Source organism: Pleurodeles waltl, chromosome 1_1, assembly GCF_031143425.1.
Source record: "Pleurodeles waltl isolate 20211129_DDA chromosome 1_1, aPleWal1.hap1.20221129, whole genome shotgun sequence".
Lineage (NCBI taxonomy): Eukaryota > Metazoa > Chordata > Amphibia > Caudata > Salamandridae > Pleurodeles > Pleurodeles waltl.
Window position 1 is genome coordinate 136,072,865 of NC_090436.1, and position 12,498 is coordinate 136,085,362.

Consider the following 12,498-nt stretch of genomic DNA (forward strand, 5'->3'; position numbering starts at 1 on the left):
CCAAGAACACTTATGCTCACGCTTGGGAGGAATTCTTGCACAACTGGGCCAAAAGAGGCAAGAAAGTTGGGAAAGAAAGGAAGACATAGTACAGATAATATTATCATTGATAGAGAAAGGGCTGTCCCGGGTTACTATTGCAGGGAAGTTGGGAGTTATTGCATTCTTGTGAAAGTTGTTGTGGGGGTATGCGCCATCAGCGGGTGAACTAGGGAGGTGGATTTTGGAAGATTGAACCAGAGAACAGGGCCTTGGGGGGCAACTATGAGACCTTTGGGCTGGAATTGTTTTTCACAGGTGATAACAATCTTGACAGACAGATGCAGTGGGGAGGGGGAAGCAATGATTTTCTCTTCACTCATGTCTTGAAAGTTTTTTGGCGTCTTTAGGGTATCAGAATTACTGGGGGGTCGGAGCGGGCGTGGCCTTTTCTGGAAGAAACGATGATGCAAGAGGAGATGGTTTTGATCTGGCTGCGTCATTCAAAGACAAATTAGAGGTCTCACAGCTAGACAGTGGTCTTGAAAGCATACCCAGTTTATGACATTTGCCTAGTCAAATGGGGGGAGAAATTACGAGCTGGTAGACCTTCCCCAGAAAGAGAAGTGTTCAGGCATAGAAATTGTTAACAAATGACTGCTTTTCAAGTTGCTAGCAGTATTGAGGAGGGCTCTTGTCTGCCTTGCCAGCCAGGAAATACGGTACACGCTTTTTCTGTATCGAGGTGGCAACAGAAGAGGGTGGGAAGGGTTGGTCCCGAGAGCAGATTATGAGGCTGGGACAGTGGTCATCAGATTGCTTTAAGAGATATGTACGTTTGAATTGGGAGGGGATTGTTGATGAATAGACAATTTTCTTTCCCTTACTGCTTCCATGTCTTTTCAGGTTCAATTACGGGCCCAGAAGCTGCCAGATTGTCCGTTTGGATTGTGAGGCATTGCTTTGTGAAGTGTGCTTAACGGGAAGTGGAAAGAAGTATACACGGTTGTAATTTGTGCTTTGATCCCCATCCACTGTCGGTGTCCTGGTATGGAAAGAGGGGAATGCGTTGGGGGCAACCTTTGCCTATTTGAACAGATTCCGGTTAGGGAAAACTTTTCCATATGTTTGACTGGTGCATTTTTGGGAGAACAATTTGGTGGTAGAGAATGCTTTGGCGCTGTGGTGTGAAACAAAAAGGGACATGAAGGAGCTCAAAGTGCAGTGCTTTGGATGTTTCTTGGTATGGACAAAATTTGTTCCAAGGAGGAATTGGAGAGGGAATTAAATCTCGTCAATCGATAGGGCCAGATGAAAGATAAATGGGGAAGCAAGGGGATTTTGTAGGGTGGAAGGTTTTGGCAGGGTGGAGCACTCCAACTTGAGGTATGATAACATAGATTTCTTTAGGGATGACGGTGTTCACCTTTCTTGCTACGGGATGGAGTTGTATTTGTTAGAAATGAAATACTTTTTAGCTCTGACTTTGAAGGGAAGGTAGTAAGTGGCTAGAAGGTCACAGAAGGTGGGGCAGAAAAACCCAAGTTAGTGCCTTTTTCTGGTGGTGGTTGGCTGGGACGTTTTGCATGGGTTTAGATAATGTTATTGTTGTTGTTATTGGCAAACCAGGCTGAAAGGGCGGGTGTGAACAAGTCACATCAGAAGGACCCAGGAAGTTAAACAGGCCTAGAAAAATCATAAAAATGTTTCTAGACCTGCTGGTAGAGAAACTTGAATAAACTCCTCGACCATAACTGTAAGGTACTTGACCTGTAAACAGGTCTGAAATTGTCCGATCCTAGTCAAACATTTTAGTTTACAGCTGCCTTTTTCTTCATTGTAACATATGAGTGTACCTTCAAATATGTGAGTTCAGCATTTCTGCTATACAAAAATCTTCTTTGTTTGATTAAACATTCTAAACATTTGCTCCAGGTATAAAAAGAATCTAACCTAAATATAGGAAACACATGATCCATGATGGCTCCATGATCCAGTCTGGCTTCCGCAGCAATCACAGCATGGAGGCAGCACTCCTGGCAGCCACCGATGACCTCCGATTACTCCTGGACCACGGCCACACTGCAGTACTCATACTCCTTGACCTCCCAGCAGCTTTCAACATGGTCCCCCACAGCACTCTGTGCATCAGACTCCACGACATAGGAATCCACGGAAGAGACCTGGAATGGATCCACTCCTTCCTCTCCGGGATGATGCAGAGTGTCAGAGTCCCGCCCTCACCTCCAGACCCACAGGAGTCAACTGCGGAGTCCCCCAAGGATCCTCACTGAGTTCTACACTGTTCAACGTATACATGGCCCTTTTTGCTTCCATCGTCAGAAGCCATGGTATGAACATCGTGTCATATGCCCATGACACACAAATCATCATTTCCCTCACCGAAGACCCAGGCATGGCCAAAAGGAACTATCACGCAGGAATGGAAGCCGTTGCCACCTGGATGAGAGAAAGCTGCCTCAACCTCTACTCAGAGGAGATGGAGCTCATCATCTTCGGAAACGCCACCACAGCTTGGGACGACTCCTGGTGGCCCACATCCCTCAGGACCCCACCAGATCCCTCCGCTTTGTCCAGATGGCCCTAGCCACCATCCCTCGCATCTGCAAAACCACAGCTGGAGGACGATCGTTCACCTACACGGCAGCAAAGAGCTGGAACAACCTCCCTCTACACCTCAGACAAAGCCTGTCGCTCACTATCATCAGGAAGACCCTCAAGACGTGGCTCTTCAGATGAGGCCTGTCCTCTCCCCCCGGCACCTCGAGACCCTCATGGGTGAGTAGCTGCACTTTACAAATACTTATTGATTGATGATCTGCTACTTGCCTCTTAGTTTACTAACAGTATTTGCATCAGGGCAGGAATGCTTCTCAGTTTGTTTAAACACTTTTAATAAATGTATTACTAAAGCATGATGTGGTTCCACCCTGTTATTTATAAACAGGACATTTCCAAGAAAAGTCCAGAAACCTTCCCCCTAACTTGCAGCTTTACTGATAAAACTATATAACATATTACCATTCTGTGAAAATTAGATTTCAGAAAACCTATTTATTCTTTGATTTGTTTTCATCCTATTAAAATATTTTTTCATCACGTAGAAGTGCAAATAATTTGCTTTTACAACTACTGAAATATATTCTGGAAATGTTTGTACAGTGGACTTAGCTATTTAAATGTTGTGTGTTAAGAAAAACCTGCACAAATCCTGGAACTCTGCAGTGAGAAGGAGAATTAAGTGTAAGACAAACTGACTTTTGACCTTTGTCTCTGAACACAGAGCAAATATGACAAGACCTAGATTTAAACATGTCTTTATTGCCTCACCACTTTCTGACTGGACAAAGGTTCTTTGTCAACTCACCAGAAGGGGCAAGTTAGTGCTAAAAATAGCTCAACCTGATAAAATATGACTAGCCATAGGAGTGGGGGAGTAGATTTTTCGAGGCCTGGTTAAACGTTAAGTTATAGGAAGGGGACTTAGGGTGGGGATGGGAAGTTAGGTGATGAATTTTGTATAGTGAGGTTTAGTTTTGTAAGGCACTATGCCTTTTTGTTACTTTTGTGATGTGCTCCTGTTTCAATAAAAGTGGCCTTTTTCACACATACCAAAGTGTCAGTGGTCTGTGCTGCACCCCTGTCACTGAATAATGGGTTTGGGGGACAGCTGACTAAAAGGAGGTTTTTCCCCGAGAATCATTTGGGGATGGTGCAGTCCAGAGGACCGTGCTCTTTTGAGCTACAGACCATGACCATTATAGGTCATAGTCCAAGGTTATTTAAGCATGGAATGCCAACCACAATTTTTGGATAGGTGACTCAGTGGCAGCCCAGTAGCAAGGGTATCTTGTCATGTTTCCCATTCACCCAACCCTTAGAGCACAGGCTTCTTTTTGTGGAATAGGTGCACAGGGTACGTTGTCGCTGTTGAGACAGGTGCAGGTGTTGGTGGCTGGCCGAGAAGTTTTGCATGGGTTTAGATAATGTTATTGTTGTTGCATCGGCAAACCAGGCTGAAAGAGAGGGTTTGAAGTAGTCAATGCAGGAAGTTAAAGGTTAAGTTATTGGAAGTTAAGTTTAGTAGATGTTGAGAGATCCATTGATAAGCAGTGGGGGGAGTTGAAAGGTCACAATGGCAGGAATGCAGGACCTTATAAGGTAGATTCTTGCTGTTTAAGTTATGTAGTTGGAGAGACTTTTAGGGAAGAGAAGTTAGGTGATGAACTTTGTATAGGGAGATTTAGTTTTGTAAGGCGATATGCCTAGGAATTTTGTGATGTGCACCTGTTTCAGTAAAAGCAGCCTTTTTTGCACCTACAAAAGTGGATCTGTGTTACACCCCTCTCATCCAAAGCATGTGTAGTATGATTGTGTGCGCGCACCGCTTAATTTCGGCTCTGTTCAAGTTATACATACGTACACATGAATTGATCATGTGCATTTTAGTTCATTTCAGTGGCCTCAACTACACATAAATAAATGATGACTTTCTTCAGGAGTAAGTCAAACATACGCTTTGAAAAAGCTTGGGGAATCAGCTCAAGGAAGTGCGCATAAAATGTTAACAAGATCCTGCGCCTGGAATTCAAATGCAATGTTCCAGCGTGCAGCTTAATTTCTCTGCATTATATTGAACATTCAGTAAAGTTTGAAGTTCTTTGGCATCAGAGAAAGGCGTGTTATGTGCATACCACAGCAATGCAATCAATTCAGAAGAAATTATACATTCTGAGCAGGTCATGGATGGGTTAGCATTACCCGTCCCTCGGAGTAATAATTCCTGTTTACTGCCTGCTGCTGGGCACCTTGACATGTGTCAAACACAGAAGAAGCAACCAATAGCTGATCATGTAAACAATTACATCTTTATCAATCATCTCCAAAAAGAGGGTCCTTTCTCTGATGACAACCTCTGCCAAGTAAGAAAGAGGTCGGAGACCTCCCCGTGGGGCCAAAGTAACGCACCAATCAATTCCCCTCAATTACTACCAAATCTAAATGTGATTTATCTGGCGAGGAATCGTTCTAATATCAGGCCAGGCCTATCAATAAAGCCCCAAAGGCAATCTTTCATGTGAGCTGTCAATAGAGCGCAGAGAGAGACGGAGCAGCAATTTAAGGTATTTTGACTTTTTTTGGGAGCACTTAATTAAGTCGACAAGGAGCTGTCAAGGATAATTTTCAAAGCGCGCGGCCACAGAGGCTGACATTTGATAATCGTACGATCCGAGTTGATTGAAATTGATTTTGCGTCAGAGGCTGGAAGAGGGGCATTTGACAACTTTCTGCCCGTGTGTCCAAGAACAAGGGTCAGGCGGTGACGGTAGCTCCTGACAAACAGCATGATGGCTTTTTAAAACTAGCTGACTTTAACCACAGGGGGCACAGGATTGGGATCTCATTGTCGAGAGATGTGGTGTAATGTGTGAATGTCGTTATAACACTGCAGGAACCGAGCCCGGCTGTGTACAAACACTATAACAAACATGTCTTCTAAGCACTGCCTCTGATGTGCTGTGGTTCTCATCATAGGAGGCCAACTTTATGGAGCGTTAATACCACATCCACTGATACCCTCAGGAAGATGTTTAGAACTGTGGCCTTGATTTAAGAGGGCTTAGCGTCATTTTTTTATGCTAAGGAGGCCTTTTCCCCACGCCAGGTATAAAGTATGCAAAGGGGGTGTTCGCCCGTTAGGGTGGCCGAAAAAATGACACAAAGAAATCTCTTTTCTTTGCGCCATTTTTTCAGCACTTTTAACGCCTGTTTAGTGCAGGCGTTAAAAGGGTGCAAACTCTTTTTTTTTTTTATAATGGGCTCCTATGTGCTGTTCAGTGTTAGAAGCAAAATGTCGCTAACCCTAAGCAGTACATCAATAGCATCAACATTTTTTACGCTATTGCCCCCTTCCCGGCGCCATGGTGCGCACACATGGTGGCGGTCGGAGGGCATTAAGGGGCGCAAGGAAAGTGACACTGCACTGATTGCAGCACCACGTTTCTTAAGTCTGCCCCAGTGTCTCTCTATTACAGAGGGATTGCAGTTTGATCCGATATGAGCGAATATAAAATGGAGAATAACGTGGGAATCAGTGTTTCTTCACTAGTTCGCTTATGTCATTCCTCACCATAGGTGGATTTTCATCTACACGTTCCGCCTACGTCCGGGCTGTGGTGTTCTACTTCTGCTTTACGTTTACACATCATGAAGGCCTATGACTGTTAGCTACTGCCTCATTGGTCGGTGTAAGCTGTGAGTAGAAATGCAATGGTCTACTTTGAGTTATTTGCTATTCGTTATGAAAATACATTTATTATGTATTTGCCTAATTTTATTGCACAAAAGCAGTGGTTTCGAATGCCAAATTTAACAGGAATAATAATGTAAATGTGCATTTTTATCATATAGTATAAAAATGTCTCCACTCGGCTAACACTATGCATATTCTTTTAATGCTACATAGCCGACCCCATCTTCAAAATACTTAAAAACTATTTTTACAGGTGTTGACGCCATATAAAAGATAACAAAGTATGTAAGAAGCAACACATTAGGTTCTGTTTTCTAGCTTGTGGTTTGGTTACCAGATAAGCCCCTTACTGCAGCCTTACATTTCTATTTCAATTACCCGTTTTTTATTATTTCATTTTACTCTTTTTTTTCTCTCAATACCTCTAATAATATGCATTTATCAATGCTACACACTCCTATTTTAAATCCCTTTCAACAATCGGTGGCCTCTTCTGAACTCATTTGGTTCCACCAGATAAGCTCCCTCTCAATCGCTTCATACCTTGTCAGGGAAATGCAATCGTGCAGGATCTGGGACACCATCTTGAACTGTCTTCACACCATAGCTCTGCATTGACTTTAATACCGGTTAATTTTGGAGCAGTCATTTTGTGGCTCCAATTGTCTTTTTTTTGCTAATGTAGTGTTGCAGACAAGGTGCATTGACCAAGCCGGTCATGTTCATTCTGCTTCTTAGTCCCAGATTAAGGGGCTCATTTTTTTGACACCACGGCAGCACAGAACAATCACCCTTCCCTGCGCCATATTTACAAACTGGCGCAATGGTACCATTGCACCAATTTGTAAACCCTTGCACCACATTATACCTACGCTAGATGTAATGTATGCAAGGGAGGCTTTCCCCTGCTAGGAGGCACGCAGGAATGGCATAATTTTTTTAAATGCCTGCTGAATTCTGATGCAGCTAGCCTAACGAGTGCCATGGTGCCCTGTATTGTAAAGACAGCGCTACCATGGTGTCGTTAGCGGGGCACAGTTCGGCCCAAGCAAACTGGCGCATCATGATTGATGTGCCAATTTTTGTAAATGAGGCCCTAAAAATGTAAAAAAGGAAAAAGGCAGAGAACAGCTTTTGAGTAGCCAGCCTACCTAAAATCAAGTTAAACTAATTAATCCCAATCAGGGCAGTTCAAGAATGGTGCAGCTTACTATCGTCAGCCTTCCATCTCTTAGGGATCTGCCTCACAGTTTTTGTGCCCCTCTCTCTGTCTGAGCCTCTCATTGGTGCTTCCTATCCTCTGGAATTAAGCATGGATCCTGATCCCCACCCAATTTGGAGTAACCTCAGCTTCCTTCTTGGAAGCCTACATTGAGTCTGCAATTCAGCAGACACTGGAACCAGCACTGCTGTTTCCTTCAAGCCTGTGGACTCTTTCCCATTTCCACAGACCATCCTCTTGCTTCTGAAATGTGAAAAGTCACCTGGTCTCTCAGGACTGAGAGCCAGGGTCCTCCTCACTCAGACTCTGTGATCTCAATGATGGACATCCTGTTTGTCCCCATAAAGAGTATCCTTCAGGGAGACCCAACTCTGATGGACCACAGGCCAGGCATCTGGTTGACAGTACTCCTGGAGAGCTAGCTGGGTTATGTTTCACTGACCTAGGCTTATATATGTGATTCCATCCTCTCCAGGCGGTGGAATACATAGATATCTGGATGAGCAGATCCATTCTCAGGTAGCTGAGCCTGCTGACTGCCATTCTGCAGCATCGCTCAGGTTTCTGGAGACCCAGAGGGGGCAAGGGAATATACATTAGTCAAAATGTCTATTCGCCCGCTTTTTCTCTTTTTATTTATGAACATTCCTTTCAAATTGCAGAAGATCTTTTCCACACAATTAGAGCAATCACTATCTGTTTTCATATGGAGGAGACAAAAACCCAGGTTTAAAATCTCAACATTACAGATAAACAAAATATATGGGGGATTAGCACTATCTTGCCTTAAATTTTATTATTGTACCACCCTGGAAAACCTCTTAAGTGGCAGGAACATTATTACAGGCACTCAGTTTTATGACAATATAATTTTGACTTTAATGTATGTGGAATCAGAGTGTCAGCTTTCATTCTTTAAAAAGTCTTCAAAATGTCCTAACAAATCTACGTAGAAGACTCTTCACATGATTTTCTATTATAAACATGAATTCTATAGGTATTATAACACAGGTATTAGACTGAATATTTGTGACCAGGCTTTAATTTTGCGATACAACTTAAGTAGTAATAGGCTGCATTGTGAAATATCCAGTTACAGAACGATCTGGATAATGAATTTTGTTTTGAAAAGTCCTAATTTTACCCGCAGCCCTCTGTGATTAGCTTCAAACACAGGGATGGTGTCCTGCAAGGAAAAGCAGACCAACATTCCTAGGTTTGAAACCCCAAATGAGAAACATTCCTTTTTTTCCTTCAAAGCAGCCTGTGTTCCATAAAGAATCTGGTGCTGCTTTTAAAAAATGAAAGATTCTGTCTGTGAAGAAATCGTGTGAATGACTTCCTAATGCCCTTAAGCAACCCAACATGATTCCATATGGGGAAGCTGTACAAATGGGGCAGCGCCCCTTTGTAAATCTGCCACCACCTCCTTTGAGGAGCCAGTAACGTTCAATGGTTTGCAATCACATCTCATGTCAAATTCCAATAAGGAGAGACGCCCATTTCATGCCTCTTCCTATGTGTCATTCGCAATGGATCTTAAAACATTTTGTGATTGGTAAAACCTTCTTCAAATCTCAGAAGGTTTTTAATAGATGTTAAAATAAGTTTTTGTGGTTGCAAACACTGTAATTTGGGACACTGAAGATTTTGCAACCAAAACTGCCTTTAATGCATTGAGATCCAAGTGATTTTTCCTTGTAAAACCTCTGGATTTTTCCATTGAATATTTTTGGAAACGCATAATCAATTTGGAAAAGTTGAAGTTGGCAAAGAGTAAAAGAGTACATAATTAAAAAAAAACGGCAGCTGCCACTGTTAGGTACCGTGCTACTTTTAATGTGAGCGTGGGAAAATGTGTTCCTTTTCTATCAAGTGACATCAACATGTCTTTGGGCAGTTACATCTAACACACTAAGCTTAATGGGCACGCTCAGATTGTGCATGTGTTAGTAAACTTACAAGGGGACGCAAATAGTTTGATGAACCTTTTGACTGCGCTTAAGATGTTCCCACCATATGTCCCGCACATGCAGATTAATAATCAATAACAATCAATAACATTAATAATCAAATGGAGTCAATAATTGTCACACACCATAACCTTGCAATCATGAAAAACCACACCTTTATATAACAGTTAGAAAATGTAGTTCCCTATATTAACAACGTTAAAGTTACGTAGAAATCTCTCAAAATCAATTGATAAACATACAGAAACAACACTGGCTGACCGGAGCGATGAAAGAATCGCAATCTATTCAAAGCTTGAGCTACTACACATTCTAAAATTACAGTGCAAATTAATAACAACTGCACAAACAATATTATATACATTTAGATTCAGCAAAGAAAAGACATCAGCTGTTATTACATATAGAGAACTTCATTAATGAGGACCCTAACTAACATCAGATTAGAATTAGCATGATGGGCTTCATGCAAAACAATTTAGTCAACACAAGTTTGGAAAAACATCTAACTATGGCTCTATCAAAATAACAGTTGGTACCTAGAAACAAAATCAAATAGACATAGCAAACAATATCATAGTCAATATACCTATCCTTAGTTTGGATCAGCAAGCTGTGACAGTCTTCGTCATCAGGACATCAGTCTGGTCATCGGGGCATCAGGATTCAGCATCAAAGTTCAGAAAAGGCAAAGTATTTAAGCAGTAAAGTTAAGCATATCTATTTTCAAGACGCTCAAGAAAGTAATGGGCTAAACTCTCAAGAAGAATGGGGAGAGTCGCTTTTTTCCTCTTGGTGCAGTCCGGCTAAGTTAGATTCCCTAAAACTACTTCCCAAGTCCCTATTGGTCAAGGGATCGCATGTTCACACTTTGTCCTAGACAACTAAAACCCCAAATCTACATTTCTACTAGTACATGGTTCACATTTCGATGATTGGCTCCTCTTGCCCTGTCCTCATCATCTGGCTCGTCATGTACCAATATTGTTGTAGCTTATACTCCAGTCAGAGTCTCCAATGTATTCGCCTCAGAAAGTCAGTCTTACACACATTACATTAACAATGTAGCATTAGCAAGTACATCATCTCCTAGCAAACAGTTACTCATGAGAACAATTTTTAGCTACACGCACTTGGACAATGCAGTGGAAAATTACAGTTTAATTCTCTAAGCAGACATTTTATTAAATGCCTAAGAAATGCAGCTTGACATGAGGCAGTGCAACTAGGCCAAGACCTCTGCTAAGTTAAGGCCTACAGTTAATAAAGCTAACACATAAATGAATAACCCTAAATGTGACATATTTCTACATTAATCAAACAAAAGCTCAATATTTGTTATCAATAAGCCATTAATATGAACACTTTATGAACATTGGCGGCCACTCACGTGGTCACACTTTTTAGAAGTGTGTATTATTTTCTCTATATTACTTAATTTTCTATGCAAGTTCAACACTCAAAATACATGTATATTCATTAATAATTTCAATAATAAAATCAGCATTAACAATCCCCCCTCTGATGACTAAGGCCCTCATTATGATATTGGCGGTGGGTGATAAAGTGGCAGAAATACCGCCAACAGGCCGGCGGTAATTACCGCCAAATTATGACCATGGCAGTGAGAACTCCCATAGACAGCCAATGTACCACACCATCCGCCAGGGCGTTAACACCACGCACCACGGTGGTCGTCATCAGCAGCCAGGCGGAGGACAAAGTACTGCCCACCATATAATGGCACAGGAATCCGCCAGGATTTCCAGGGTGGTGCCAGTGCCATCAAAAGCCTGGCGGAAACAGAACACAGAAAACAAAAGACTCACCAACAAGTACACAGAGGACTCTGCCACCACCATGGAACCGGAACTGCAAGTCTTTACAATGCTCTTCTACACCATGCTCCACCTGGAACACCTATGCCGACGAAGATGACAATGGTGAGTACAGCTGCCTAGCACACAAGGTAGGGAGGGAGGGAGGGAGAAAAACAAGAGTGACACACACGCACAACACACACCAGACACACACACACCATACACACAACCAGCTGCACACGTAAATCAATCGCACATGACACACGGCACAATAAAACATGGACCAGATTTCAGAAGTACTGAAAATGTATTAGCAAGGGAAAAGTCACCACATGAACATGATATGTACAATTGTCCACAAGGGCCAATGCCCAGTCCAAAGTACAAAGGGCCCGCATACCCACAGGGCACAGTCAAAGGCCCAACTTGTCTCCTGACATCAACTGCACAGAACTCTGCAGGGGCATCATTTTGTAAGTGGGCAGGCACATCAGAGGGTTGGGGGGGCACCTCAGCCAAAATCGGGAACTTTCCACCTGGTTCTGGAGGGGGCTCCATGCCCATTTCTCTCTGCTAGGGAGTGCAAGGCCACAGTCTCTCAGGTGGGTGACTTTCATACTGGTTCTGGAGGGGGCTCCATGTACAGCAGTTACAGGAGGGTAGCCTACATGCCCTCCGCTGGAAGTGAGGGCTGCACTGTTTCATCTAGAGGTGACGGCTGCACTATGTCAGCAGGTGAAGGTGTCCCTGGGCAGCCTCTACTGGAGGTGAGGGCTGTACTGTGTCAGCAGGTGAAGGTGCATTCTGGACAGTCTCTGCTGGAGGTGAGGCCTGCACTGTGTCAGCAGGTGAAGGTGCATTCTGGACAGTCTCTGCTGGAGGTGAGGGCCGCACTGTCTCAGCTGGAGGTGAGGGCTCTGTGACCACTGGTGATGGTGGTGTCATCCTGCCAGCCTCTGCTGGAGTCCAGGGCTTCTTCCGCTTAATGGCAGACGTCAAGGGCTTCTTCACCTTCATGGCAGAAGGTGCTGACTCTGCAGAAGGAATGGGCTGCACTGCTTCAGCTGGAGGTGAGGGCTCTGTGACCACTGGTGGTGGTGGTGTCATCCTGCCAGCCTCTGCTGAAGGTGAGGGCGACACTGTGTGAGCAGGTGGAGGTGCATTCTGGACAACCTCTGCTTGAGGTGAGGGCTGCACTGTCTCAGTGGGTGAAGGTGCAGCCTCTGCAGG